The sequence below is a fragment of the Chiloscyllium plagiosum genome, unplaced genomic scaffold (genome assembly GCF_037043375.1).
Source record: "Chiloscyllium plagiosum isolate Xiang-an unplaced genomic scaffold, Cpla_swu_hap1 HiC_scaffold_11, whole genome shotgun sequence".
NCBI lineage: Eukaryota > Metazoa > Chordata > Chondrichthyes > Orectolobiformes > Hemiscylliidae > Chiloscyllium > Chiloscyllium plagiosum.
This window is the reverse complement of record NW_028270149.1, coordinates 80,539,961-80,564,453: the sequence shown is the minus strand read 5'-3', so window position 1 is coordinate 80,564,453 and position 24,493 is coordinate 80,539,961. Positions and strand designations below refer to the sequence as shown.

General features: G+C 41.2%; 1 pseudogene across 1 annotated transcript in view; it reads left to right on the top strand.

Moving 5' to 3' along the window:
* Positions 1–24,493, top strand: part of LOC148148841 (sodium- and chloride-dependent neutral and basic amino acid transporter B(0+)-like) — a 430,083-nt pseudogene that overhangs the window by 8,102 nt on the left and 397,488 nt on the right. Inside the window, exon 4 of the transcript XR_015758602.1 lies at positions 4,847–4,946. The product of XR_015758602.1 is annotated as a sodium- and chloride-dependent neutral and basic amino acid transporter B(0+)-like (transcript). The remainder of the gene's footprint in view (positions 1–4,846; positions 4,947–24,493) is intronic.

The window sequence follows — 24,493 nt, the reverse complement described above, 5'->3', positions numbered from 1 at the left end:
GTAAGGTCATGCGCTTTGGTACGAAGAATAGAGGCATGGACTACTTTTTAAATTGGAGAAAATCCAGAAGTCTGAAATGCAAAAGGACTTGGGAGTCCTAGTCCAGGTTTTTCTTGAGGTAAAGCTTGCAGGTTGAGTCAGTTGTTAGGAAGGCAAATGTAATGTTGTCATTCATCTCGAGAGGACTAGAATATAAAAGCAGGGATACACTCCTGAGGCTCTCTAAGACTCTAATCAGATCACATTTAGAATATTGTGAGCAAATTTGGGGCCCGTACCTCAGGAAGGATGTATCGGCCCTGGAGCGAGTCCAGAGGAGATTCATGAGAATGATCCCAGGAATGAAAAGCTTAACAGATGAGGAATGATTGAGGACCCTGGGTCTATAATCGATGCAGTTTAGAAAGATGACGGGGAATCAGATTGAAACTTACAGAATACTGAAAGACATGGACAGAGTAGATGTTGGGAAGATGTTTCCATTGGCAGGAGAGAGAAGGACCTGAGAGCACAGCTTTAGAGTAAAGGGAAGACCCTTTAGAACAGAGATTGGGAGAAACTTCTTTAGCCAGAGAGTGGTGAATCTATTGAATTCATTGCCACAGAAGGCTGTGGAGGCCAGGTCATTGAGTATATTTAAAACAGAGATAGATAAGTTCTTGATTGCCAAGGGGATCAAAGGTTACGGGGAGAAAGAGGGAAAATGGGGTTGAAAAACCTATCAGCCATGATTGAATGGTGGAGAGACTCGATGGGCTAAATGGCCTAATTTATGCTCCGCTGTCTTATGGTATTGTTAAAGTAAACAAAAAGGTCTTCCATTTGAGTTTAGGTCTCTAGATTTTTTTAAAAGTTCCTGAAAAATAGCTGGGAATGAGATTGATACTGGTGCTTTATTTCCAAAAGTGGTGGATTCTATGGTGATTAATTAATAACTTAACTAAAATGGAGTGGTGATGGAAGGGATGGGTGATGTGTTGTTGCTTCAGTATGTGGAAAATGCTGGATACCAAGGGTTTTTTTTAGCTAATATTTACAGCTCATGGAACTTCAGATCCTAGTTAATGGGCTGGCGTCCAAACTGCATTAGGGACGGGAAAGCTACCTGACCATTTGCTCCCAGAGGGCAATCACACTGCTCAGAGACATTGAAACAAACAAACAGTGTAATTTTAGACCTCCTCCTTCCAAATCCGTGACTTCCGCCACCTAGAATGACAAGGGCAGAAAATGCAGCAGCAGCTGCAAGTTCCCCTGAAAGGCCCACACCATCTTGACATGATTTGGAGATGCCGGTGTTGGACTGGGGTGTCAAAACTGCATGAATTCATGTAAAACTCAGTTTTCTCACTTTTTAGATTAGAATCAAACTAAACATCTTGGCATAGACAGAGAACATAGGGGCTAATACCTTCAACATATTGTCTGGCTAACGCCCATTGTTACAGCTAACCTGAGAATACAACTTTTAAAAAAAAGGTTTTGTGATTTACACATGAAAGAAGTGAAACTATCATGGTATTTGAACAGATGAAAGACTCAACAGACAATCAAGGTATTTTTCAATGTATAATTTCAGTTACATCACACTGTAATGTTTTGCTATAAATTCTGTGCCTTAGAATTGTGTCCTCCACTATCACCTGATGAAGGAGCGGCGCTCCGAAAGCTAGTGTGCTTCCAATTAAACCTGTTGGACTATAACCTGGTGTTGTGTGATTTTTAACTTTGTCCATCCTGACATGGAATTGTATTCGCTTTCCTTTAGTGTTACTGGCTCACGGTCCTGGAACTCCCTCCCTAATAACACTTTCTTCCACAGTACAAGACTCCACTGATTTGAAAGGGTTCAGCATCTTTTCCAGGACAATCAAGGATGGGCAATCAATGCTGACCCAGCCTGTGATGACAACATTCACGAACAAATTAAAATAAAATAAAATTGGTGATTTATTGCAGCATTTTCCTTTCTCCTGTCTCCATGAGCAGAATGCAGAAGATGATTGACCTTTTTTTGCACACTATCAGGCATCCCATTTTACACAGACCACAGCTCTCACTCCTGCTGCTATCTGGGTCTGGCCTGGCAGGGACTGGTGGAATGGTCTGTTTCTTTGGTCCATTCTGTGCTCTTCCAGGTACGGATCCCACTCAGGAGCTGATTTTTATCCACGGGAATCTCAAGATTCTTTCTAGGAAGTGAGGACTGAGCTTGGCTTCCTTCTGCACTATATTTAGGGGTTAGCTTGACACTATGAGGCATTATTCTCGGCTTTCAGCATCCAGCTGGCCTTTAAATATGGCGCCAGAGGTTTGGAAGCTGGAACATCACAGCAGTGGTGAGCACTTCCATCTCACTCACTGCCAGATTCACTGAGTGAAACAAGGTGACTTAATGGTTCGCACTGCTGCCTCACCGTGCCAGGGAGTCGGGTTTGATTCCAGCCTGGGGTGACTGTCTGTGTGGGGTTTGCACATTCTCATAGAGTCATAGAGATGTACAGCATGGAAACAGAACCTTCGGTCCAACCCGTCCATGCCGACCAGATATTCCAACCCAATCCAGTCCCACCTGCCAGCACCCGGCCCATATCCCTCCAAACCCTTCCTATTCATATACCCATTCAAATGCCTCTTAAATGTTGCAATTGTACCAGCCTCCACCACTTCCTCTGGCAGCTCATTCCATACTGTACCATCCTCTGCGTGAAAATGTTGCCCCTTAGGTTTCTTTTATATCTTTCCCCTCTCACCCTAAACCTATGCCCTCTAGGACTCCCCGACCCCAGGGAAAAGACTTTGTCTATTTATCCTATCCATGCCCCTTATTATTTTGTAAACCTCTATAAGGTCACCCCTCAGCCTCCGACGGTCCATGGAAAACAGCCCCAGCCTCTGTTCAGCCTCTCCCTGTAGCTTAGATCCTCCAACCCTGGCAATATCCTTGTAAATCTTTTCTGAACCCTTTCAAGTTTCACAACATCTTTCCGTGAGGAAGGAGACCAGAATTGCATGCAATATTCCAACAGTGGCCTAACCAATGTCCTGTACAACCGCAACATGACCTCTCAATTCCTGTACTCAATACTCTGACCAATAAAGGAAAGCATACCAAACGCCTTCCTCACTATCCTATCTACCTGCGACTCCACTTTCAAGGAACTATGAACCTGCACTCCAAGGTCTCTTTGTTCAGCAACACTCCCTAGGACCTTACAATTTAGTGTATAAGTCCTGCTTTCCCAAAATGCAGCACCTCGCATTTATCTGAATTAAACTCCATCTACCACTTCTCAGCCCATTGGTCCATCTGGTCCAGATCCTGTTGTACTCAGGTAACCCTCTTCACTGTCAACTACACCTCCAATTTTGGTGTCATCTGCAAACTTACTAACTGTACCTCTTATGCTCGCATCCAAATCATTTATGTAAATGACAAAAAGTAGAGGACTCAGCACTGATCCTTGTGGCACTCCAGTGGTCACAGGCCTCCAGTCTGAAAAACAACCCTCCATCACCACTCTCTGTCTTCTACCTTTGAGCCAGTTCTGTATCCAAATGGCTAGTTCTCCCTGTATTCCATGAGATCTAACTTGGCTAATCAGTCTCCCATGGGGAACCTTGTCAAACGCCTTACTGAAGTCCATATAGATCACATCTACTGCTCTGCCCTCATCAATCTTCTTTGTTACTTCTTCAAAAAAACTCAATTAAGTTTGTGAGACATGATTTCCCATGCACAAAGCCATGTTGACTATCCCGAATCAGTCCTTGCCTTTCCAAATACATGTACATCCTGTCCCTCAGGATTCCCTCCAACAACTTGACTACCACCGAGGTCAGGTTCACTGGTCTATCGTTCCCTGGCTTGTCTTTACCGCCCTTCTTAAACAGTGGCACCACGTCTGCCAACCTCCAGTCTTCCGGCACCTCACCTGTGACTATCGATGATACAAATATCTCAGCAAGAGGCCCAGCAATCACTTCTCTAGCTTCCCACAGTGTTCTCGGGTACACCTGATCAGGTCCTGGGGATTTATCCACCCTTAACTGTTTCAAGACATCCAGCACTTCCTCCTCTGTAATCTGGACATTTTGCAAGATGTCACCATCTATTTCCGTACAGTCTATATCTTCCACATCCTTTTCCACAGTAAATACCGATGCAAAATATCCATTTAGTATCTCCCCCATTTTCTGTGGCTCCACACAAAGACTGCCTTGCTGATCTTTGAGGGGCCCTATTCTCTCCCTAGTTACCCTTTTGTCCTTAATATATGTGTAAAAACCCTTTGAATTCTCCTTAATTCTATTTGCCAAAGCTATCTCATGTCCCCTTTTTGCCCTCCTGATTGCCCTCTTAAGTATACTCCTACTTTCTTTTTACTCTTCTAAGGCTCTTCCTGTGTCTGCACTGGATTCCTTCGGATGCTCCAGTTTCCTTCCTCAGTCCAAAGGTGTGCAAGTTAGATAGATTGGTAATGCTAAATTACCCACAGGATCTAGGGATGTGCAGGCTAGATGGATTAGCCATGAGAAATGTAGGGTTACAGGCATAGGGTGGGGGTGTGGGTCTGGGTGGATTGCTCTTCAGAGGGTCGGTGCAGACTTGATGGGCCAAATGGCCTGCTTCCACCTTGTAGAGATTGGTTATAGATATCCTGAGAAGTGGAACATTGCGCAAAATAACTTACTCCAAACCCTGACGCCATGAAACTCCTTTCCACCACTCTTTTTCATGGGAATTTCCTAACCTTAGTGTCCCAGACATTGCTTATTTTGGATGAAGTGTATTGTTTTTGTTTTCACATTCAACTCATTTTCAAATATTTCTTTCTTAATCCAGGCTGGGATCTACTGGATCAATTGAATTGATCATTTCTGTGCTGGATGGGGACTTCTAGCAACTGCTCTGTTGGAACTGATTACTTTAAACTGGATCTATGGTTAGTAGAATCTGTGTTTCAAAAAATAAATGAGACAGGCAGTGCTTTCTGCCCATCTTTTACTGGTCTAGCCTGCTTGGTCTGACTGAATTGTCATTGGGGTCAGTTTGGCGACAGCCATTTTCCAGCTGGTTGCTGATAGGGATGTTGTACAATCCAAATGGAATGAAATGAGACAATTATCAATCCCTATCAAGGCAAATGAACCAACAGGCAGGTTCTGCTTCAGTTGTCTGCAGGATTTTGTAAGATGGCCGAGGGCCCTTTCGCTTTTCTTCAAATTAGGACAATGGACTCAGTTTGTCGTCCATCATGTCCCTGTTCTGATATCAGTGGCCTGTCAATCTCAACAAAGATCAGAAACCAGAGCCTCTCCTTGAGTAAGTACCAATTTTGTGGGACTTGTGGACAAATTTCAGAGGTAATCAGATTGGTGACAGGGTGGAGAGTGTGGTGCTGGAAAAACACAACAGGTCAGGCAGCATCTAAGGAGGAGAATCGATGTTTCAGACATAAGCTCTTCATCAGGAAGCCCTTCATTAATTCCTGATGAAAGGCTTTTGCCCGAAACGTCAATTTTTTTCTGCTCCTCAGATGCTGCCTGGCCTGCTGTGCTTTTCCAGCACCACACTCTTGACTCTGATCTCCAGCATCTGCAGTCCTCACTTTCTCCAGATTGGTGACAGGGAAAACTCTGCTCATCCTGTTTGAAACGCAGAGTGATCCCTTCTCTGGTTTAACCTGTTCATTAGTGCTGCCCTGAACAAGATGAACTTTGACAATTAACAAACTGCCCTCAAGACAGGACAAAGTGACTGATGGTGTCTCTCTGCTTCCTTGTTCACAGGGCTGAACAGATTCATCAAGAACGTTGAGATGATTGGGGAAAGGAATTGGCCCTTCTGGCTCTGGTGGGGAACATGCTGGTTTTTAATCTCACCAAATTTGCTCGCAGTAAGGAGATGTTACATCTTTTAATGTTTTAAACAGAAAATGAAGTGCAGATAATCATTCTGTTTTTGATATGATTTTATGTCTTCATTTTAAACAGATGATCTTGGTCTGGTCATCAGTAACGTTTACCCCACTAACATATGGACCTGTTGAATACCCTGTCTGGACATCAGCACTGGGCTGGTGTATGACCATCTTCTGTATTATGTGGATCCCGATTGTGGCTGCAGTGAGATTTGTCCAAGGTGAGGGCTCCACCTTGTGGCAGGTAAGGAAATAATAAACTGCAGAGACTGGAAATCTGAAATGAAAACAGAAATGGCTGGAGAAATTCAACATGTCTGACAGCATCTGTAGAAAGAAAGCACAGTTATCATTTCAAGTCCAGTTCTGAAGAAGAGTCACTGAAGTTGAAACGTTAACTCTATTTTCTCTCCACAAATGCTGCCAGACCTGCTGAGTTTCTCCAGCAATTTCTGTTCTTTGAAATTTAATCGAAACGTTTTATCCAATTCTAACTGGATCTTCAAAGGGAGAGCACTGGAAAGTTGAAGAGATGCCATAAATAATGATTTCTTGTTGTTGTGTGAGGGCTTTAGGACCCTGGAGCAACCTTGCAATGAAGTTGTTCAGATACTCCACAGTGGGCATAAATAGCATCGTGTGGCTGGAAATAGGTTAGAGTAACATCAGTGGCATTAAGTACAATTTTGGAAAGACTTCACCCCTACTCTCTCACACATACATGTAACATGCCAACACAAATATATGTGTGTTTAACATGTATGTATGTACATGCAAGTGTACATGCACATTGAGATATACAAAATTATAGAAGGAAATGAGACATATATTCATAATTCCTCTCTGGTTGTATGAGAGAATTAAGAAAAACTTCAGAATACTGCAATTAATCATAATATGATTGTCAACCAACATGAAAATTACTCTCTTGAATTGGAATTAGCTTTTTTTTTCAGGAAATTTCTCGGCAGTCCTTCAAATCAATTCTATCCACACGACCTATTATGAATGTCTCTGGTATTCTTCAAAAATAATTATATCAGTTTTCTCACAAAGTAATTACAGATTCTATATTAAGATCCAAGCTCTCGTCCCTCCTGTTGCCTACCAGTATGTTCCTCTCAGTTTTTCATCAAGCTAACAGTCAGAAATTTCCTGAGTGAGATCATTCCTTCTTATGAAATTTTGGGACTGCCCAATCCTCCATCCACACCTTATCTTTTTTATATCAGTTCCAACTGCAGGATGATCAGATTCGGATCTGGATTTTCTGTCAGTGGAAGTTCAATGATGGATAGAAATCAGGCAGAAATGATTAAACCTTTCAATTTTTCTTTCCTAGAAAATTTCTGCAGCTCCTGATTGGGGTCCGTACCTGGAAGAGCACAGAGGGGAACGATATAGAAGCAAGCTTGATTCTACGGAAGCCCCAAATTGTCTACAACTTCTGGCAACACCTGAGATCTGAAAACTTCTAATATAATTCAAATCACCTTGATGATGTATCACTGATCTGGTATACTCCCTCTGTCACATCAATGTGAGTTTTTCAAGGATAGTCAGCAAGTCAGCTGTGATAATCCAGATATGCTGTATGTCAGTTACTTCCTTGTAACCTGGTATTTCTTTGCCATATGTTTTGTTTCAATGTTTTTTTAAATCACTTGGATGCTGTTGAACTATTCTCCTTTTCTTCAGGGTTACACTTGGATTCTCTTGTTAACTTGTCCCAATGTCGTCTTCATAACTACTGGGTTCCTTCCAGTTCTTGTTGGCATTGGTCGATTGCTTTCGAGTTTATTTCTCAGCTTTGACTAAATACTTGGCTGAAACTTCATAGGCGTGGGAATTTATTTCAAATTAATTGGCATAGCATGACAACACTTTGCAAGCTGTCTTTGTCTGTTTAATAAACCACACGGGATTGAAGTATAAGTTTAAAAAGTAACAAGATGATAGAGTCATAAAGTCATAGAGATGTACAGCACAGAAACAGACCCTTCAGTCCAACCTGTCCATGCCAGCCAGATATCCCAACCCAATGTAGTCCCACCTGCCAGCACCTGGCCCATATCTCTCCAAACCCTTCCTATTCATACCCATCCAAATCCTTTTAAATGTTGCAATTGTACCAGCCTCCACCACTTCCTCTGGCATCCTCTGACCCCTTGGCATCATGATTGCCCACAAACCTACCAACACACTAAAACAGCTATTGATGAACCTAAAGGACCCGATAACAACAGCCAGCAAAACGAATGTCAAAACGAATGAACAAAATACCCTGCAAGAACAGTAGCTAACACTACATCGGACAGACAGGCAGGCAACTAGCCACCAGGATACGTGAGCAGCAACTAGACAGCAAAAGACATGGCCTACTATCACAAGTATCCTTACACACAGACAAAGAAGGACACTGCATTGACTGCGACAACACATCCATCATAGAACAGACTAAACAAAGGCATGCACGGGAATTCCTAGAGGCCTGGCATTCAAACCGGAACTCCATCAACAAATACATCGATTTGGACCCCATTTACCAACCTCTGAGAAAAAGTACCAGAAATGATATCACCCACCACAACAGACCAAGACACACAAATAGAAAACGGGACAGAACACCAGCACTTCACCAGAGGCTCACTGATGATGTTACCTAGCATGATGACAAAACATCTAAAAACAACCCTACCAACTCAATGAGCAAACTTAAACTTCAATCTGAGCTACAAATCTTCTCAAAAATTGCAAATATATAAATTATCCTTTTGGCTTCCCGTAGAATGTTACATCCAATTCTGGGCCTTACATTTCAGAAAGAACGTTAAGTCTTTGAAGAGAGTGCAGGTTTTGGAGATCCTACAATTAGTTTATTTCAAACAGAAAACGTAAGAGAACAATTGACAGAAATTTTCAAAAGTGTAGAAGAAATAACTATATTAACTCATCAATAAAAATAAATCATGTTGTTAAGGAAATAGAACCTTTAAATGATAGACATGATAATAGCACAGCGAGTGATAGGTGGCTGAAAATAATTTTGCTTGGATTTTTAGTGGGGAGGTAATCCAGGTATATAGAAAACTATGAAGTAAGCAACACAAAAAATACATTTAATATTGTCTTTTTAGATTGAATATATTGAATAAATCAATCAAGCTCAGGGAGGATAAAACTCATTATCTAGAGTCAGAGATGTACAGCACAGCGACACTCCCAGGAAAACCCTATGATTCTTAAAGATATCTATGACCTCCATACAAATTTCCTTCTCAGTTTCCCACTGACTATTGTGGGGCCCATAGTAAGATCCTAATAAACTGATGATCCCTTTCTTATTTCTCCATTCCACCCAAATAACTTCACTGGACATACTCTCAGGAATATTCTCCCCAAATACAGCTGTAACCTTAGCCCTAACCTCAACACCACTCCCCTTCCTCTCTTGCCCTCCTTTCTATCCTTCCTATAGAATCTGTACCCCGGAACATTAAGCTGCCAGTCCTGCCCTTCACTGAGCTGTGTCTCTGTAATAGCTATGATATCCCATTCTCATGTCCCCAACCATGCCCCGAGGTCACCTGCTTTACCTGTCTGGCTTCTTACATTGAAATAAATGTAGTCTCATTCATCAGTCTTACCTTGTTCTCTGTCTTGCTCATGCCTGCCTTGACTAATTGAGTTGCTCCTCCTCTCAACTGTACCAGCCTTCACCTTGTCTCTTTTCGCAATCCTCTTTGCACGTCCAATACCTCCCCCATCCCTCCACCCCCCAACCCACCTGCCCACCCACACAAATCCCTTATGGGTCTCACACCTATTGAGTAGCACTTGCAAATCTCCCCTCCGGGATATTGGGCCTTTTCCAATTCAGGTCTCGATAAATTGCATTCATATATTTTGAAATAATCTAGGGACAAGAAATGACTATTTTTTAACAATTCATTCAGAAATGGTGTTGTGCTAGAGATCCAGTTGATAGCTAAAATAATGACAAAATTTATGAAAGTGGACATAGCATATCACAGAGTCATAAAGATGTACAGCACAGAAACAGACCCTTTGGTCCAACTCGTCCATGTTGCTTAGATGTCTGAACCTAAACTAGTCCCATTTGCCAGCACTTCACCCATATGCCTCTAAATCTTTCCTATTCATGTACCCATCCTGATGCCTTTTAAATGATGTAAATGTATCAGCCTCCATCTATTCCTCTGGCAGCTCATTCCATACACACACCACCCTCCGTGTCAAAAAGTTGCCTCTTAGGTCCCTTTTATATCGTTCCCCTCTCACCCTTAGCCTAGGCTCTCTAGTTGTAGACTCCCTCGCCCTAGAGAAAAGACCTTGTCTATTTATCCTATCCATGCCTCTCATGATTATATAAACCTTTATAAGGTCACCCCATAGCCTCTGATGGTCCAGGAAAAGCAGCCCAGACTATTCAGCCTCTCCCTATAGCTCAAACCCTCCAACCCTGGCAACGTCCTTGTAAATCTTTCCTGACCCCTTTCAAGCAATGATAAATCAATCCGTTTGCATTAATGCCGAATAAATAATGGAATCCTTAGTAGAGAGACAATAGCAGGATGTTTGGAGTAGCTATGAATACATAGCATGAATGTCAAAGGGAAAGGTTTCTTTGACCAAACGTGGAGAAATCTTTGAGGACATAATAGAGTAAATGGACAGTAAGATAAGGGCTCCTGATATAGAACACAAGAAGCAACAAGGTTGTTTGTGAATGGCCTGTTTTGTGCTGTGTCCCAGCAGGAATATGCCAAGGTGATTAATTCTATGGGAATAAATTGGCAAGGAAGACTCTGAATGGGGAGATGGTCAGAGGGTATGATCCAATGCAATGATCCAAGGAGAGCAGGATCCAAGCTTGTGAGAATGGGGTGAGTGAACTGTCAGGAGAAGTATGCTGTGTGCATGTGTGAGTGCACACTAATCAAATGGAAAACTTGATGATCAAAAGGTTATGGAGGAATGTGGGTGAATTTAAATTATGGTCACTTTTCCCCTCTTAATTTGGACATAGTGAGGTATTGTTTGAGGTAACATTTTCCCTTTTTGTCCCATTTTGAAGTAGACCACAACGGGCTGCCCAAATTGTATCTTTATTTTTTAAGTTTCAATCTTGGAAATAAACCCACAGCAAAATTCTTAAAGATGAAAATAAAGATGCGGTTTATTAACAGAACATGCAAAACATGGAGGAACTGTGTTTTGTCACTTCATTCACACACACAGTGAAGAAGGACAGAGAAAAGGGAAAATGGAAGTTGCAAATTGAATTTCTTAAAAATTGCTATTAGTTCACATGGTTTAGATTCCAATTGGTCAAGAGCCAAACTGAGCATCTTTCAGTTGGTTGATCTTACTGCAATTCTTTTTCTGAGTTGGGATACAAGTGGATGGCAGTTAAGAGTGCAGTGGTATTTTGCATGCTCAGAGAATTAGTCCATGTGTGGATGGACGGACAGCTGGATTCATGGAGAGACATACGGATTTAAGGATGGATTCGCAGATAGGCACATGAAAAGATGCACTGATAGATTCTCAGAAAGTGGGCCAAATTTCCAGACAGATGGTTTGATTCCTTGGTGGACAGTTGGTTGGATTCATGATCGGATGGTCAGATTCACAGACAAATGAATTCATAGACGTATTCATAGACGGATAGGTTCATAGACTGATTCATGGATTGCTGGAATAATTATTGAGGGACTGCAACTAGACTATCCCTGGGATGACAGGACTGATATATGAAGAGAAAGTGGATTGATTAGGACTATATTCACCATCGTTTAGAAGGCTGAGAGGATATCTGATAAACCTATAAAATTCTAACAGGATTAGACAGGGTAAATTCAGGAAGGATATTCCCAGTGACCAAGAAATCCAGAACCAGGGCTCACATTCTGAGAATACAGATGAGGTCATATAGGAATGAGATGAAGAGAAACTTCTTCACCCAGAGAGTGGTGAGCCTGCGGAATTCTTTGCCATAGAAAGTGATTGAAGTCAAACCATTCAGTGTTTTCAAGAAGGAGTCAGGTAGAGCTCTAACGACTAAAGGGCTCACAGAGAATGTTGGAAGAGGATACTGTCTGTTCCTGTGAGGTTTGTTTTCTCCACTGCATTGACACTCACTCCTAGTATCTGCTGTCTGGCCAAATCTCTCTACTGGTTATTCTACTGTCTTTAGGATTTTTGAACCACAGGAGCTGAAGAGAATCTGCTGATATCTTGTGGTAAGGTTGATCCTCCCGTCTTAGGTTGATCTGTTTTGCTTCCAGATTTTTGATTCTCTCACCATCTGAATGGCTTTCTTGAAAATTTTCTTTGGACCACAATAAAACTGAAAAAGACTTACCAGTAATCTAACAATAATCCTATCTCTAATGAAGGGTGATTTCAAGGCTTCATAGTCACATTTTTCTACTAATTTGTAGAGATCACTAAATAAATTACTCATAGATTTCTCTGGATGCTCAACCCCTGATAAATATTGTGTTTTCAAGAATTTAATTTGTTATCCAGTCATTTTTAAAACCTTGCAGAATTCCAACAAATGTATCTGATGCAACTTTTATGAGCAACTTGATGCATTAGATCATTGAATATAAATGTGTATTTGTTCGGTTTCTGATTAAGTGTCTAGTTTGGACGCAAAATCAATATCTAAGAATGGTAATTGGCAAGGTGTCCAATTTTATGTACTATTCAGCCCATTTCTGAAATGACATCTTGCTGACAGTACTATTACTGCTGCCTTGGCTTCCTGATATAGTTATTTAGCTTCTTTTTCATTTAATAATGTAACATCTCAACATCTCCTTATCTTTAAAAATACTATTTTGCTGTATAACAATGCTGTTACTGTGTATAGCTGTACAGGACAATTTTCTCATGCTTAAGTTGTCAAAATAGATTATTCCCACCTTGCTTGCAAGTGCAATGAATGGGTCCCACTTCTTTGTGGCCTAATAGACATTTCCCATTCTCTTCAGAGCTCCACGTGGGGTTAAAGACAATCCCAATCACTTTAATGTGTTCAACCAGATGAACCTCACTCTGTTGATTCTGTCTTGTCAAAAATTGCCACGAGTTTATCTTCTTAAAGCTGTGTCTGAAGATACCTTCAAAGCTCACCGGAACCTGCACCACTGCTCATCATGTTAGAGATTGCTCATACTATCAGACCACCAAGGCAGGTTCACTGCCAACAAATCCTTCCTGGCAGGGATTTGCAGAGCTCATTTTATCGAGTGTGATTGAGGAAAAACACTTGGTCCTGCAACAAGCACAGGCTCTTGTCGTAACCAATGTGTCATTGGTACATGTTTAGCAATAGGTATATATTCCACTGATATGGTAGACATTATCGCAGAGACTGTAAGGAAGATTCCAATGGTAGGTTTTATTAATCAAGCTCTTTTTCTTCCACCCAAATCAGAATCAATATGGCAGTTCTTAATGCAATCCTCAGCCTTAACCTTTTCTGCACTTTCTATGACTAATATCAGTTTGAATCAGATCCCTCTGTATCATACTTCCCCTCATCCTGTGGTTAATTGTTGGGAACCCAGGCAGTGCAGACTGTAAGTGGGAGCTGTGAGAGCAGGAGCTCCTGTCCACAATGTACAGAGACTGGAATCTGTGTATTATCATCAAGACTCAGGGAGGAACATGACTGAACATTCACGATACAGGAACTTGAATACTCAGTAATTCTCACCAACCACACCCCAAATTGATGCCCATGTTTACAGTGGGCACAGGAAACTTCAGCAAACCTTCTACCTGGGTCTTGGCTGAGGTGCTGACTCCATTTCGTGCATTTTCCTTAAAAAAAACTGCCTGCCAATCTGATTGACCAACCCTTTTGCCCCAGCAGTGCCACAGGGAGTAATGGTCACTGCTGACACCAGAAGCAACCTGCAGAGTCAAAGTGCTGGAGCTCCACAGGGGGAGCTAGCAGTGAGGTCACATGACAAGAAATGGGAGCGATGGTCCAGGGAGAGTAGGATGACGCAACAGCAAGGTCAGGAATGTAGTGAATATCTGGATAGGCTGGGACTTTGAGCTGGCAGCTGATCTGGTCTCAGTGATACAGGCAGCCATCTCCCTTTCCCAGCCTCCCTGTTCTCCCCTTACCATGACGGCCCACAACTGCAGGGGAGTATTAACTGATGCTCCAGGTTTTGCCCACACCTTTTAATGTTGTAGACCGGACACAAGCAGGTGGGAGAGCAGTGGGATGGCAATTGAGGGGACTTTATGGGCCTTCTTGCCTGCTAGTGCAGGACTGTAAGAACCTGCTGTTTACAACAACCTCAAAGACCATCTCTTAACTCTTGCATTAGGGCTTTAGTGCCCTGTAATAAGATCACAGAACAGCTCTTCATTGGGAAGAGATACCACAGTGTGAGCTGAATTAAGAAAAGAAAGACTGAAATTCTTGATGAATTAGCCAGAACCCCAAAATCTAACGTTGTTTTCATTAGAAACATTTGTAGAGAAGCATATGACGTAGACTGACTAGCATTAATGATAAGTTTTACAGAATAGTCTATCAAATAATCCTTTCGATGTATTGTTGAGAAAAGATACATTTTGTCAAATCCTTTTGTCCTGCATTCTTTTGGACATTTTGCATGAATCCCAACTAACTCAAAGTGAAAAGTAAATTCAGTCGCCTGAAAGGGGTTTATTAATTGGTTGCTAAATGAACTCTGATTGGTAGGGGTGTTGCCATGGAGAATGAACCCACTAATGCTGATTGACAATTAACTGCAAGGTTTTTTTTTAGATTTCCTACAGTATGGACACAGATCGTTCCGCCCAACAAGTCCACACCAACCCTCCAAAGAGTAACCCACCCATATCCATTCAACCTTGATTAATGCACCTAACACTATGGACAATTCAGCATGGCCAATTTACCTGATCTGCACATCTTTGGATTGTGGGAGGAAACCAGAGCACCTGGAGGAAACCCACACAGACATGGAAAGAATGTGCAAACTCCACACAGACAGTCGCCTGAGGCGGAAATCAAACCCGGGTCCCTGGTGTTGTGAGGCAGCAGTGCTAACCACTAAGCCACTGTGCTGCCTGTTTTAATTAGAAAATTTGGAATTTCACGCCATGGAGAGGAGAACACTGAGAGGGATTTCATTAAAGTTCACAAAATAATGAGAGGTCTGGACAGAGCAAACAGGAACAATTAGCTCAATCTCATTAAATCTGTGTTCTTTAGTCCTTGATGTTTTGATGATTTGCAAAAGTAGCAAATAGAGTCATAGAGATGTACAGCATGGAAACAGACCCTTCAGTCCAATCGTCCATGCTGACCAGATATCCCAACCCAATCTAGTCCTCCCTGTGTGTTAATATTTCCTAAATGCACTCTGAAGTGCAGCGATACATGAACTCAAACAGCAAAAGCAGTAACTGTGCAGATTCACTGCTGTGTCAGACAGCAGTGTAAGTTTCTTCCTCTGACCCTGTGGTCACTGCCTTTGTCGGTCATCCTCCTTTTAAAAGTGCCATTGTTTTGATCTTTTTTTGCAGAATCAGTTGGGATATTAGAGACGGCATTAGATAATCACTGAAATGGGAATAATATCCAGGGCTATGGGAAAAGGCTAGGAGAATAATACCAAGGCCTTCTGCACATTCAGAGAGCTGGTACAGACATGATGGGTTGAATGGTTTCTTTCTGCACCGTAACAACTAATTGATTCTGTGAACTTTGTGAAGTTGAGACAGACAAATGATAACCTTGGTCTTATATAGAACATAGAACAGTACGGTGCAGAAACTAATCCTTCAGTCCACAATATTGTAGCGAACATGATGCCAAATTAAAGTATTTTCTTCTGCCTACCTTTGGTCGACATGCCTTCATTCCTTGCATATTCATGTGTTTAACTAAAAGTTCCTTAGATGCCCCTACCATAGCTGCCTCCACAAAGATTATACTCACATCCATACACTAATTGATCCTGTTACACACTGGCAGTGAGACACACTGAAGGAAATTGGGCACTGCACTGAAATTATCGCTGGTGAAATGACATTATTGCAATGCATTAAGTGTAAAAGGTAAGAGAGTGAGATGAAGAGGTTTAGGAATGGAATTCCAACACTTAGCGTCAAGCCTGCTAAATACAAAGACACCAATGGAGGAGTGATAGAGGCATCTCTCACCTTTTCCCACCCTCACTGCCCTCCCCTTACCATGAAGGCTCACAATTAACTGAGGCTCTAGGCTTTGCCCGCACCTTATAATGTTGCAGACTGGATACGAGCAGGTGGGAAAGCAATGGGACAGCAGCTGAAGGGAGGTCATGGGCCCTCCTGCCTGCAAAATTGCTCCTGCTGAATTGTAAGAATCTGCTGCTTGTAACAACATCAAAAACCAATCTCTTAATTATTGCATTAGGACTGTAGTACCGTGGGGCACCCTTCTAACGATGTCACGGAGATACAAAATGAAGATCTACAACCCCTCAAGAGGGGCCTCTTGGTTCAAGATCGGTCAAAAGAATCAACAAATGCTGTCTATTCAAAAAGCAAGGGTCATTAGTTTATTGAATTAATGTACCTTGCTGAAATTCTAACCAGCAACACAGAGATTGAAGCTTCTGTGTTCCGTGGTGAAGTTGCACAATTACATTTGAAAATTACACATTATGGAATGTGTAATATGTTTTTAAGGAATATGTTTTTACATATGTTTTTTAAGAAATAGTACAACCTTAATTACAAGAAAGACTAATCACATATAATAAGGTGACATGATTTACAGCAAGTAAGGTGACATGATCTCTTCCCTTTCCTGGGAAAGGGAAGAGATACCACAGTGTCAGTTGAATTAAGAGAAGAAAGACAGAAATTCTAAGTGAATTAGGCAGAGCCCCAAAATCTAACATTAGAAACACTTGCAGAGGAGCCCATGGAGTAGACTGACTAGCAATGGCATAGGGATCACAGAATAGTTTATCAATAGTCCTCTGGAACCTGTATATTGCAGAGAAAAGGTACATTTTATCAAAACTTTTGTCTTGCATTCATCAGAACATTTTGCAAGAATCCCAAACAATTCAAGGTGAGAGACAAAATTTATGTGACATGAATGGTTGCTAAATTGAACTCCAATTGGCAGAGACAATGATATGAGGAATACTCCCAGTAATGCTGATTAGCAGTTAACTGCCAGGTTTTGAAATAAAGAATTTGGAACTTTTCTTCATGGAAAGGAGAAGGCTCAGAGGAGATTTGATTGATGTTTTCAAAATCATGAGAGGTCTGGAATTCATTGAAAACATTAAGAAACGAACAGTGAGATTGGTCTTGAAATACCTGTACTAAAATCAGGAAATGTTTAATCTAGATGTTACTAGAAAACTACTGAATCCCATCTTCCATTGCCACTACATCTTGTCACAGTCAGATAAATGTAAAGATCTGCAATGCAGAAGGCACCATTCTGAATCTGAGAGATAGATTTTGAGACAGTCCAGACTCCGACTTTGTTAGATACATAAATAGTATGTGAATTGCTTGAGAATTTAATGCACTCAACCTGACAAACTATGATCCATGAACTGTGACACAAAATACAGAACCTTTTATTTTATATTTGCTAAATTAAGAATACCTGCAGTTTGCAAGATATTATAATTATTTGCAAGCTGGCATCTTCATATTTGTGCAATTATTTTAAAACAAAGAACAAAGAAAATTACAGCACAGGAACAAGCCCTTCGGCCCTCCAAGCCTGCGATAATCCATTCCTCGATCGAAACCTGTCGCCTATTTTCTAAGGATCTGTATCCCTCTGCTCCCTGTCCATTCATGTATCTGTCTAGGTACGTCTTATATGATACTATCATGTCCGCCTCTATCACCTCCGCTGGCAACGAATTCCTTGCACCCTCCACCCTCTGTATAAAGAACTTACCACACATATCTCCCTTAAACATTTCCCCCTCACCTTGAACTCATGACCCCTAGTAATTGAGTCTCGCACTCTGAGAAAAAGCTTCTTGTTATCCACCCTGTCAATATATCTCATTATTTTGTAGACCTCAATCAGGTCCCCCCACCTCCATCTAAGTAATGAAAGTAATCCTAATCTACTCACCTCTCTTCATAGCTGGCACCCTCCATACCAGGCAACATCCTGATGAACCTCCTCTGCACCCTCTCCAAAGCATCCACATCAGTTTGGTAATGTGGCGACCAGAACTGTATGCAGTATTCCAAATGTGGCCAAACCAAAGTTGTATACAACTGTAACATGACCTGCCAACTCTTGTATTCAATACCCTGTCCGATGAAGGAAAGTATGCTGTATAGCTTCTTGACCACTCTATCAACCTGCACTGCCATCTTCAGGGTACAATGAACCTGTACACCCAGATCTCTCCGTACATCAATTTTCCCCAGGGCTTTTCCATTTACCATATAGTTTGCTCTCAAATTGGATCTTCCAAAATGCATCATCTCGCATTTGTCCAGATTGAACTTCATCTGCCATTTCTCCGTCGAACTCTCCAATCTATCTATATTCAGCTGCATTGTCTGACAGTCCCCTTCACTATCTACAACTCTGTTAATCTTACTGTCATCTGCGAATTTGCTAATCAGATTATCTATACCTTCCTCCAGATCATTTATATATATCACATACAACAGTGGTCCCAGCATGGATCCCTGTGGAACACCACTGGTCACAGTTCACCATTTTGAGAAACTACGTTCCACTACTACTCTCTGTCTCCTGTTGCCCAGCCAATTCTCTATCAATCTAGCTAGTACACCCTGGACCCCATGCGACTTCACTTTCTCAATCAGCTTACCATGGGGAATCCTATCATACGCCTTCCTGAAGTCCATGTATATAACATCTGCAGTCCTTCCCTCATTAATCAACTTTGTCAGTTCCTCAAAGAATTCTATTAAGTTAGTAGGACACGACCTTCCCTGAACAGAACTATTCTGCCTATCACAGATATGTTGATTTTCTTTCAAATGGGAATAGATCATATCCCTCAGTATCTTCTCCAGCAGCTTCCCTACCACTGACGTCAGGCTCACCAGTCTATAATTACCTGGATTAGCCTTGCTACCATTCTTAAACAAGGGGACAACATTAGCAATTCTGCAGTTTCCTGGGACCTCACCACGTTCAAGTGTGCTGTAAAGGTATCTGTTAAGGTCCCAGCTATTTCCTGTTTCGCTCCCCTCAGTAACCTGGGATAGATCCTATCCATACCTGGGAACTTGTCCACCTTAACGCCTTTTAGAATATCCAACACTTCCTCCCTCCTTATGCTGACTTGACCTAGAGTAATCAAACATCTACCCCTAACCTCAAAGTCCGCCATGTCCCTCACTTCGGTCAATACCTATGCAGAGGACTCATTAAGAATCTCACCCATTTTCTCCAACTCCACACATAGCTTCCCACCTTTGTCCTTGATTGGGCCAACTCTCTCTCTGGTTACCTTTTGATCCTTTTTCCAAATAAAAGGCCTTGGGATTGTTGTTAAAGTTATTTGCTAAAGATATTCCATGATCCCCTTTCAGCCCTCTTAATTAAGACCATTGTTTTAATTGTATAAATGTTATAAATTATGTTTTTTTGTAACACTGAAGTCTCCAAAGTGCTATCAAACCATAGGGCTGCTCTCTCATTATAGAGTGAGGTGATTGGTGGGCTTTACCCTAAGGGTCACCATGCCTCAAGCAAAGAGACAGCTTGAGGAGGAGAGTTCTTCATGGTAACCTCAGCTGGTATAGGAATTGGCATCACTCAGCATCGCCAACTCATCATCCAACCAACTGAGCTAACCAACCCACCTTGTTTTAATTGTTTAATCAACACAATTCATCTGTTTTGTGATGAACTCTTGATACTTCTAGGTAAACAGTCTTTGTAATTTTACTATTATTTCTCATTCTGACCTTAACTGCTGTGCATTCTTATGTTTATATGTTCTGTCTTTCACTGTCACACTTTGCAGTTATCCTTCCCTGATCCTTACATGATCCAGGATCAATGGTGTGTCTTTTCTCTTTAACATTGTGAAATACACCTCAGTGAAGTCTTCACACACACAAATCCCAGCGCACACCTATTACTCCAGCTTCAATCCCTAACCAAGATGGTATTCACAGTGAACTAAACTGAGCATGAGTGGAAGTAGAACAAAAGGACATCTTGACTTTGAAAGGATAAGCTGTGTGTTGAATCTATTGGAACTCCAAAACCTAATTTTGTGTTCTCTGTTCCTTATTCTTTAAAAGATTTCAAAGCTGTCCCTCACCTGCCACAAGGTGGAGCCCTCAGCTTGGACAACTCTCACCATGGCCACAATGGGGATCCACATAATACAGAAGATGGTCATACACCAGCCCACTGCTATTGACCAGACAGGTTATTCAACAGGTCCATATGTTGGAGGGGTGAGTGTTGCTAAGGACCAGATTAAGACTGCCTGAATGAAAAGATACAAAACTAGATCAGAAACTGAATGAGAGATTGATTATTTTCAGTTTAAATCATAATAATGTGTAACATCTCCTTACCACCAGCAAACATGGAGCGATCAGAATCCAAGAGATTCTCCATCACAGCCAGAAGAGCCAATTCCTTTCCGCAATCATCATCTCAATGTCCTTGATGAATCTGTTTATCCCTGTACACAACAAGGAAGCAGAGAGACACCATCACTCGCTCTGTCCTGTCTTCAGGGCAGCTTGTTTACTGTTGAAGTTCATCTTGTACTGGGTGGCACTGATGAACAGGTTAAACCAGAGAAGGGGTCACTTGGCATTTTAAGGATAAGGAAATTGAACCCTGTCACCAAATGATCGATCTTTCTCTCCCATTTTGGGAACAAGGGTCTGTCCATCCAAGCACAAATCGGAAACATGAGTTTTTCTGGAATGAGTTCTTCTTGGGCGAAGAAGGTAACGTGGAATTTGAAACACAAACAGATCAATCATGACCGTATTGATGGTGGAGCAGGCTTGAGGGGCCGAATGGTCTATTTCTGTTGTTGTTCACATGTTTCTGTATTTAGGACTTGTTACAAATATTTCAATTTCATATTTTACAAGTCCTTAGAGACGTTGACACGTCATGACACCATGGTAGAGGGAGCTGTTCAAGTTGGGAGAGGAAATATGAAAACCTTCACGACTACTCTCTGTATCACTGGCAAACTGACACAGGATAAATAAAACAATGGAGTTAAATGTGTGGCTCAGATTGGTGTGGGAGGTATAGGGTTCAGTTCATGGGACACTAGGATAGTACTGTGATAGAAGGAAACTGTTCCATTGGGGTGGACAGGCCTCAGTTGACCCATACTTGAATCAGTGCCCTGGCAAATTGAGCAACAAGGGCTGTGGAGGAGTCTTTGGGGCTTTACTCTGAGTGGAGGTGATGAGGGTCCAGGAGAGATAACAATAAGCTGACCAAGGAAAACGATTACGTGACTTTATAAGGCAACCCCTTGGATAATGATACTCAGAGTAAACAATAAGGGACAAGACTGTCTAAGAACATACAATCAGCAGGAAATGAAGTCAAAAGATGGGGAGGTGCAGATGGTGTAACAGAAAGTTCATGGATCTTTACTTAAACGTACATGCTATTCGGAACAATCTAAATGAATTAATGGCACAAAGAGATAAGATTTTATAGCCATTATGGAGACATGGTTGTAAGGAGATCAAAGCTGGGAACAAAATATTCAGAGGAATGTGGCTTTTCAGACGGAAGGAAAGAATGGCAGAGGAGCTTTGTCAGTGTAAAATGGAATAGGTGTGATAAAAAAACTATTGGATAAGAAATAACCAAAGAAAGGAAAGTACTTGTGGGAGTAGTCTATAACTCACCCTCCACACCCCAACACTGGTTATTTTGTCAAGCAGACAATAAACGAAGGGATAATTAGAGCATGCAAAATAAAGTGCATTAATCATCGGGGATTTGAATCTTCATGAAGATTGGGAAAATCAAATTGGCAAAAGTGAGTAAAAGGAAGAGTTCAAAGAATGCTTTGGAACAATTCACTAGAACAACAACCAAGGTTCAGGTCATTTTCAATCTAGTGATGTCTATTCAGAATAGAAGACCTCCGAGGGAATAGTGACCATAACATGGCAGACTTCAGCATTTAGTTTGACAGGCTATAACTTGGATCAGAAATAATTGAATCAAACTTAGAGAAGGAAAATTACACATGGATCAGGGCAGAAATGGGTGGCATGGACTGGAAAAGAGTTTCACAGTATAGGCAGTTGGAAAGCAGTGGCTGATCTTTCAGAAAATAATTACTGACTTGCAGAAAAAATATATATTGTATTGAGAAAGAAAGTTTCTGGGAATGGGATAAACCAACCATGACTACGAAAGGAAGTTAAGACTGATCTTAAATTGAAAGAAAAAGAACATACAAGATGGCAAGAGCAGTAGCAAAACAGAGGATTGGGAGATTGATTTATTAATTTCTTGTTGTCACATGTATCAGCTGGAGTGTGCTTTACAAGTAGACCGTACCATACATCAGGGTAGCAGAACAGAGTGCGGAATACAGTGTTACAGCCGCAGAGAAGGTGCACAGAGAGAGAGAGAGATCAGAGTTACCATTTGAGAGATTCATTCAAAAGTCTGATAAGAGCAGGGAAGGAGCTGAGTTTTACAAACAAAAAAACAATCAGAAAAAAATCAACATTGAAAAAATATTATGAGAAAAACTGGAAGTAACATTAAAAAAAAGAGATTTTTCTAAATGTATGAAAAGGAAGAGAGATACAAAAATAAATAGGCCCCTTACAGAATGAGACAGGAGAAATACTAAGAGGACCAGGAAATGGCAGAGATGTTGGATAAATACTTTACATTGGAATACTATTAATGTCTTCCAAAGATCAAAAAAAAAATCAATGCACTAAAATGAAGTTGGGGATAGTGGGGAGAAAGAGAATCATAGAGCTGTACAGCATGGAAACAGACTCTTTGGTCCAACTCGTCCATGCCGACCAGATATTCCAACCCAATCTAGTCCCATTTGTCAGCAGTTTGCACATATCCCTCTAAACAATTCTTATTTATATGCCATCCAGATATCTTTTAAAATTATATGATGTCGAAGTGCCAGTGTTGGACTGGGGTGGGCAAAATTAAAAATCACATAACACCAGGTCTGTTGGACTATAACTTGATGTTGTGTGATTTTTAACTTTTAAAATGTTGTAATTGTACCAGCCTTCATCACTTCCTCTGGCAGCTTATTCCACACATGCACCACCCTCTGCAAGAAAAAGTTGCCCTTTAGGTCCCTTTTAAATCTTTCCCCCTCACCTTAAACCTATGCCCTCTAGTTTTGGACACCGCTAGCCCAGGGTAAAGGCCATGGCTAAACACCCTATCAATGCCCTTCATGATTTTATAAACTTCTATAAGGTTACCCCTCAGCCTCCAATGCTCGATGGAAAATAGCCTCAGCTTATTTAGCCTCTTCCCAAAGCTCAAACCCTCCAACCCTGGCAACATCCTTGTACATCTTTTCTGAAACATTTCAAGTTGCACAACATCCTTCCCATAGTAGGGAGACCAAAACTGAACACAGTATTCCAAAAGTGGTCTAACCAATGTCCTGTAAACCGCATTTAACAAAGAAGAGCACTTGAATTCCCGTTGCCTTCTGATATAAAGAGCTATCTACACCACGTCCAGCAGCTGATTCATTTGGTCTGATTTTATTAAAGAAACTACAAAGTGCTGTAATTTAATTGATGTTGTTTCAGTATTTTCAAGATTCACTGACCATAGATCCAGCTGAGACCGATGAGTTGCAGGAGAGCTGTTATAAAGAGAATCCAGTCCGTAGCGTAATGATCAACAAAATTTAACCAGTAAATCCCAGCCTAAAATTACATGGAAAATTTTAAAATGTTACACAGGAAAATTATTAAGCACTCTTACTTTCAAATTCAGACTTTAAAGAGGTTTGTAATATGAAGACCTATGGGTAAATAACATAATTCTAATTAAAGTAAAATCCTGTAGATGATGGAAATCTGAAACAACCACAGAAAATACTGGAGAAACTTTCCAGGTCTGGCAGCTTCTGTGCAGAGAGAAACTGAGTTACAGTTCTGAGTCTGGTATGACCCATTGTCAGAAATGTTCCAACACAATTCTAACTTGATGCTCAATATTCACTCATTCATTTATGTCTGGGCATCTATTACGTTGCTGTTCTCTCTTAGATATTGACAATTGAACGTGATTTTCGAAAATGAGAGATCAGAATGTACGTACAGTGTTCTAAATGTGATCTCACGTGGGTCAAATGCTTTCTAGATTTAAACATGATCACCCTTTCTGTACATCTCAACCCTCTGTCTCCAAATTTAACTGCTGAGGAACATTGGGGGGTATTTTCACAAATCCCATGAAAACAATTATCTCTCAGGATCTCAAAGTTCAGCAATTTATTGCTCCTTAGAAGTAGCTAGTTGTC